Source organism: Polistes canadensis, unplaced genomic scaffold (genome assembly GCF_001313835.1).
Source record: "Polistes canadensis isolate GaletaPanama2010 unplaced genomic scaffold, ASM131383v1 scaffold_8, whole genome shotgun sequence".
NCBI classification, from domain to species: Eukaryota; Metazoa; Arthropoda; class Insecta; order Hymenoptera; family Vespidae; genus Polistes; species Polistes canadensis.
Genome location: NW_014569555.1, coordinates 1715026 through 1721025, shown reverse-complemented (window position 1 = coordinate 1721025; position 6000 = coordinate 1715026). Strand labels below are relative to the sequence as shown.

General features: G+C 35.3%; 1 protein-coding gene across 18 annotated transcripts in view; it reads left to right on the top strand.

The window, feature by feature from the left end:
- Positions 1–6000, top strand: part of LOC106791553 (protein turtle) — a 222452-nt gene that overhangs the window by 156467 nt on the left and 59985 nt on the right. The gene's annotated exons all lie outside the window — the stretch shown is intronic.

Here is a 6000-nt window from a genome sequence, read left to right as displayed (position 1 = left end):
TACGTAAAGCCTTACCGCTGGAATACGGGGAGTTTGAATTTACACGAAATTTTCAACCGTCTTGTTTTTCTTTCTGTTTTTCTTGTTTTTTTTTTTTTTTTTTTTTTTTTTTTTTTTGATATTTTATTTAAAACTCATCAATGCTCTCGACGTTCTATTTAACAAGGAACAATAGCTATTTGTTTTTTATATTTTTTTTTCATTGCGTTATACATTTTCCCGTTTATATTATTTCGAATATACATAATATATTATTTTATTTTCGTGCTATGACCAACAAAATTTTTCTTTCATATTTACCGAACACACACACACACACACACACACACACACACACCTTTCATACTTTTTATATCTCTCGATTTTGCCTCTTATATGACCTTTAAGATCTCGCAATGTTCAACAACTTTTGATTACGATCTCTCGGAGTCTGCCTTAGAGAGAGAGAGAGAGAGAGAGAGAGAGAGAAAAACTTAGAAACGTAAAATGCAAAGTTTTATAGCGATGTAATCTCTTGCCATTATGATCCATAATAGTTTTATTGAACAAACTAATGAAATATTAAAACGAGGGAAACGCAATGGGGAAAGCTAGGGTTGAAGGAGGAAAGGGGGGAAAGTTTAATATAGTCACGAATAATGGCGATGCGTTTATAAAACTTTTAACGAATAATCGTTAAAAGAAAAAGAAAAAACGAAAAAAAAAAAAAAAAAGAAAAAAGACCACCACTACTGTCCTTAATTCGAAATTCACCTGAAAGAAGAAAAGCTCCGATCGTGCGACGTAGAAGATAAAATAAATACGAACACCGACGGAGGAGGACCAATCCGTTTAACGGGTTAAACTGAGGGACGCGTAAACCAGAAAAGTCCTTTTCCTCGATTTTGACCATCACATAATAGGATTAATTGTAGATAGGAATAGTGTGGGGCTGAGATAAAGCGAGAGAGATAGGGATGGAGAACACTGGAGGAAGAGAGAACTGAGCAGATTTAATTGAGACTGAATAATTAAGTCTTCAACGAATCCGCATCTTCGATGAACCGAGCACAACGACGAAGAGTGCTGCCCAAAGCGGATTTCGTATCAGCGTGTGTATAACGCGATTATGAACGCCTACTCGCTTTTCATAGGCATTTTAAACGAAGCTACGAAGTTGTTTGCTTTAAGAATAAACCGACCGTTATAAGTGTATATCGGAATATATTATTTTAATTAGTATTCACATCGTTATATATGAATTTTCTTTTCCCCATTTTCGAATGATTTATATTTTCCACTTAATGATATTTTTTTCTTTTTTTTTCACAAGAAATAGATTAATAAAAGATTATTAATTAATCGTATTAATAAAATTTGAAAGAAAAGATTGCCAATGATAATTAATTGGGAGACACGTGTTCCGATGATGAATGTTTCATCAAAAAGGAGGATCCCTTTTCTGTACTTTGGTGGTCAGTCAGAATAATCAGCAGCAACGATATCGAGTGACCTCACCTTCCTTCCCTTTCATCCCGGAATTTCAGCGCGCTGTTAGTAAATTTCTCTCTCTCTCTCTCTCTCTCTCTCTCTTCGTAGTTAGGGTGAACCTTGACGGTAATAATTAACATCCTCATCATCGTGCCAGGAGGACGTTCAAACAGATTTCGTGACGGATAGACGCTCGGTGGTTATGGAAGCTGAAAGGTTTCTAGATGGTGTAGGTTGAGACATGTGCGCGCGCGCACACAGCGCATCAGAGATTAGAGAAGGATGGAAGAGAAACTGTATAATGAAGCAGGAAACCATCGAAGCTTTGCCATACGCGATAAAAGAGTATGCTTCTTCTGAATATATAATTCTGACCGATTCAAGGAGTTTTCCCTTTTAAAAAAATCATCTACGTGTTGCTTGCATGCCTAGGGAATTTTCGGGGTGCGAAGAAATATCAGCCCTGACGAACGACGCGATTCTGACGTAACACAGATGCCTTTTGTGATTCTCTTTACCTTTGATGAATCTTTCTTTTCCCCCATTTTTTCTCTCTGTTCTTTCAGAGAGCTTACTCTTTTTTCTTTTTTCTTCTTTTTTTTTTTTTTTTCATTGACATCTATATATCTACGATTTAAAGCTCAGAGACGGAGTCGAGTCGAGTCCAAGGTTATTGCTAACGTTTTACCTTCTTTTCAAAGAGTCGAGTGGACGTGTTTTCTTCTGAATGACCAAGCTTCTCCGAGTTAAATGGAACGTGGACAAACAACGTCGTGATAGCATGCGTAATGCTTGACCGTCTTGTTAAAGTTCTTATTAAACTCCAGTTTGAATGATGTCCTCGAATATCGTTTCTCGTGATACTAGAAAAGTTCCTTTTTCTTTTCTTTTTTTTTTTCTTTTTTCACAGTGTCAAGAGTCCTACTTCTCGTATTACGTAAACGTCATCGTATATTTTTTAACAAATAACTTATGAGAATTTTTTATATCTTATATGTGTTAGAAGATATAATTAAATGTTACCGTTTGGGATGAGCATAGAAAAATAAATAATAACAATGTTTCGTACGTGAGTATTACGTAGGTGTAATATTCCCATTATTTAATTACCATCTTCTTCCTTCAAAAGTAATCGCAATTAGGAAGAGATACAGTCGCGATACGAGTTCGTATGTTCATCAGGATTCCCTTTCAATTATCCTCCCCCATCCCCACCTCCAGCCCCCCGGGTAATTCGCGTAATTACAAAGGAGTCTGTTCTTAACCATCGCTAATATTCCTCCTCGACACCTGGTTGCCTTCTACAACAATCCTTTCCTGTCATTTAACGGTGCATTCAAACTAATTTATCTTGATTTATTCAAACGACTATCATTAACATCATCATCATCATCATCAATCTGATTAATCAGATCTAAAAGAATACTTTTCAAGAAATTCTTATATTAGTCCAAAAAAAAAAAGATAAAACAAACAAATTGTTGGTTAGGAATAAAAATAAAAATACGTGAAAAGAGCCAACAAGGGTTGGTTTGGGTTTATTCGACTAATCAGAAATACGGATTATGATATAGGAGAAATACCGTGAGAGAAATTGGTCAATCCCACCGGCTCGGTGCTAATAACCGAGGAACACGAAGACGGGTTATGACAGCCGGTGTCGTAGCCCGTTTGGCGGTGCGCAATTGTACGGGCGACATGTGCCATTGTTCAAACAGTTCGCTCTCTGCACCTTCTATTAGCACTGTGCTTCCTCTCTATCTAACACACATACATGGATACACACTCGTATCATCCCTTCTTGCCGAGGTGCTGACGTCTCTCTGAGTACAAACCAGCTATCACAGATATGCGCATACATACACGTATATCTAGTCTCATGTTAGCTTCTATCTACATATATGTATATATATATATACATACGTACATATATGCTAGTTTAGAATGAGAGAAAGAGGGGAGTGGGAAAGAGGGGACTGGGGAAGGGAGGTAAATGAAGAGATAGTCTCACACCTTATAGTTTGTTCATACGACTCGATTGCGAGAGAAGAAGTACTTATAGCTGACTAACATCTGGGCTTAGAATAGTTTGACCGTGGACCACTAAAACGTGACTTTACGCTGAGAGTGATAACGGTTATAAAGCCGAGCAGTTGGCCGATACTCGATCCTCGAAAATTCAACACGAAATATTTCTCTCAATATCTGTTATCCGCTAACGTTTGACTTTTATGACTTGCAATAATGTTTTGTTTATTTCTTGTTTCATGTATGTTTTTTTTTTTTTTTATTTTTTTTATTATATTTGTCGATACGAATCTCATGGTGTTCGTATCGATTTAAACGTAACTGATGTTTTTATTGGAACAGGAAAAAATGAATGATGGGTAACGATGGGAGAAAATAAAATTAGAGATCGAGGAAAAGCTTTACGATTTCACGATACTTTTTATTACTATATGACGTATCTTTTGAACACGTCAAAACGCGTAGAGTTTATTGGATATCATGGCACATTTGTTACTTTACAAACAACGTTCCAACTGCGATCTAGTATTATATAATATTGGACGTTTACGTTCGAAGAATATTATATACTGTAACGAAATATATCGTCTGTTTAAAGCTTCTGTATGCATAAAAAAAAAGAAAAGAAAAGAAAAGATAACAAAATCTATAAAGATACATCATGCGTGACAATTTATTGCACTGATCGTAAAATATTTCTTATTTCTTTTCATTTAATTTTTTAATATTAAACACGTCCAAACAAATTTTCCCCTTTGATTTTCATTTCGGTAATAAATTTTACAATGACAGTTAATCGTCACTAGTTCGACTTAGTCGCTGGAGTAAGTCCTCCACCTTTCTCTTAAAATTCCCGTTGGTCGTTGACTGTAGTCAATCACCGCGGGAGTCCTTACTGGCAGTAGACACCTGGTTAGGACATTGCAAGGATCGGTATTTTACTATCGACACGCTCGTAAACGTTAGACGGACGTACTTCCTGGGAATAAACTTGCGCTTACAAAGATTAGATATTCCTAACTCGAGTAAGAGGGTTTCTAAGGGGTCTCGAGAAACGTTGATAATCATCGATTACCTTTTATGTAAATTATTTATTACACAACGGTGTCGGATATCATCGAGTTCTGCTCGAATTTAATTAACATCTTTCAATTTTAACACGATTTAATTAAATTCGAACTAGTAGTTTCTCACGGTAGTTGAACAATTTTTTTTTTTTGCTTATTTTCTTTATCTTTTAAAGTATCTCGTTCTATAATTTAAATAAATTAAAAGATCGTTTAAAGGTATTATTTTAACCGTACGCTAATTATATACTTCTATCAATCTTGATTATCCATTGAATCACATGACACCTTTTACAAATGTTAGAAGGGTTAATGATTATGACAATGGTTTAACCATCATCTCTATTTCTCTTCTTTCTCCCTCGAATCTAAATTGATTCGATCGTTTCTCGTTTCATTTCTCCATCCCCCTTCCCCCCCCCCTCCTCCTCCTCCTTTAGATTCGAACACGTGCGAGCTACTACTAATCGATTCGATTCACGTTTATACTACGTCGAATCACCGTCCTCGAACACGAAGGAAATTCCCCGAGTCTCGGTCGTGCTCGAGGAGAGAAAGAAGGCTTTCACCGCAATTGATGCAATTTAAACTTTTTCTTTCCCTTAGAAACTATCCTTGTTTTAGCAATGCAGATGGTAGTTTGTTGAAGTGGTTCATGACTAGTTAAGATTATTTTCTTCGAGTTACAGTAAACTTTGAACACGTTGTAAATTTCCCGAAATGATTGAAATGTAATTGAATAAATCGTAGAAAAATTAGGAAAAAAAAAAAAAACAAAACAAACTATGACAAAATAATATAATACAAAAAATGTAAGACACACAATTATTTTCAATTTGTAAAAGAAAATAATTGAAAATTATTATTCGCAAAGTAGAACGCGCGATATGTTTTATAGAACAACGTGTATGAATAACACTCGAGATATTAATAATGTTGACAACGACATAATACGTAACGTACTTCAAAAATCTCGACGATTCAAACGAATGTGTTTTTTGATCTTTACTCGTTTCAATATACTCGAAATAGGAATATCATTTTATCCGGTGACTTCGATGCAGGGTTACCGTATCTCTCTACGGCTATTTAAAATCAATTCTTCGTCGTTGTTGTTGTTGTTGTTGTTGTTGACGTAAGAACGTGTTACATTGATATTTGCCTTATCTAAAAAGGTAGAAAGAAATAAAGAAAGAAATAAAAAGAAAAAGAAAATTCATTTTACATTACTCGATTTGAAAGCAAGCTCTTTTATTAGATACGCCCACGTTAGATACGTCCATATACCTATACACATATACTTACATGTAAACGTATATATAGATATATTTATGTGCAAATAGATATAGGTAATAAGAGTGAGAACGAACGGGTTATTTAAAGCCATGTTACTCGGAAAATTCGGGTAGATAAAGAAGGGTTACGCGTATGCGTA